The sequence below is a fragment of the Alligator sinensis genome, unplaced genomic scaffold, assembly GCF_000455745.1.
Source record: "Alligator sinensis unplaced genomic scaffold, ASM45574v1 scaffold808_1, whole genome shotgun sequence".
Taxonomy (NCBI): domain Eukaryota; kingdom Metazoa; phylum Chordata; order Crocodylia; family Alligatoridae; genus Alligator; species Alligator sinensis.
The window spans coordinates 1677050-1678347 of NW_005842255.1; positions in this window are offsets into that span (position 1 = coordinate 1677050).

A 1298-nucleotide genomic window follows, 5' to 3' on the forward strand; every position below is an offset into this window, starting at 1 on the left:
TCCTGCCCCTGCCCCTCACTCTCAACCCACAGCCTGCCCCCTGCTCCAGTCCCCTCATTCCTGACCCACAGGGCCAGGTATGTGGGTGAGGGGTTTGTTGGGGTGGGGAGGGTTGTGTGTGGATTGTGGGGGGACTGTGGGTATGGGGAAGGCTGCTCAGAAGGAGTGAGTTCCCTCTACCCCCACGAGGCACAGCTTCCCCCGCACAGCTCATGGACTACCCCCTCCTACAGGTCTGAAGGCCCAACTATGCCCTATCTATTTGATGTGGACCAGCAGGTAGGCAACTGTCCATGTTGCAAACCTACCAGTATTTTGTCTGTTATGCTGTATTATAATATAATAATTATTGATATAACTTGTTTTGCTTTGCCCCTCCTCTCCGTCCTTTTCTTATATTTCCTGCCCTTTCCCCTTTACCTGTTTAAAGTAGACCAAATAAAACATGTACCTAATGTGGACTATCATGTTCAGAGTTAAAAGCTGGTAACTTATTAGTTCCTTGAATTCAAAAAGGGATTGGACAAATTCTTGGGGAAAGGGGTATCGGTAACTATTGAGCACGGGTGTTAGGGATACAGCCTCTGAATCAGAATTAAGTTAAATGCTGCAAGCTCCAAGTGCCAGGAATGATGGGGGAGGAAAACCCTGGTCATCCCCGGTTTGCTGTCCCTTTCAGTATCCACTCTCTCCCAGTGTGACACACAGGCCTATTTGATGTCCCAAAAGCTGAGCCTATTTAATGCGTGACACAGAAGACTGGGCAAGATGGACCTGTGGTCTGATCCTGTAAATGGCAATTCTTATGAACTTGCAATCTCCTCCTGGACTCCCAGCTGACTAATGGGAAATGCATGTTATTTTTAAACAATGACAAGTCTGGGGAAGGCTCATTCCTTCTAAAGCAACGTTTCTCAACCCATGGGTCGCAACCCAAAAGTGGATCCCAAGAATATATGAAAGGGTTGCTAACAAACTTTAAAAATGGGATCAACAAACTTTAAAAATGGATTCTCCTTTAGAAGAGAAAAATGTTGGCAATTATATTTTTTTCCCTTGCAGGCTCGCACTTGCATCCTAAAAGGGGCTGCTTGCAACGTGTTTTACCTGATGCGCTTCAGCTTCTGTTCCCGCGCCCCTCCCACAGCAGCAGGGCGGGGCCGCCCCGCCAGCCTCAAGGTCTGCCCCGCCCCCTCTTCTGCTGCTGCTCCCTCATTCGCTCCTGGCAGAGAGCCGCTCCGGATTGGCTGAGGAGGACTCCTTATTTCCATAGAACGTCGGGGAAGGAGAGCTCGCGG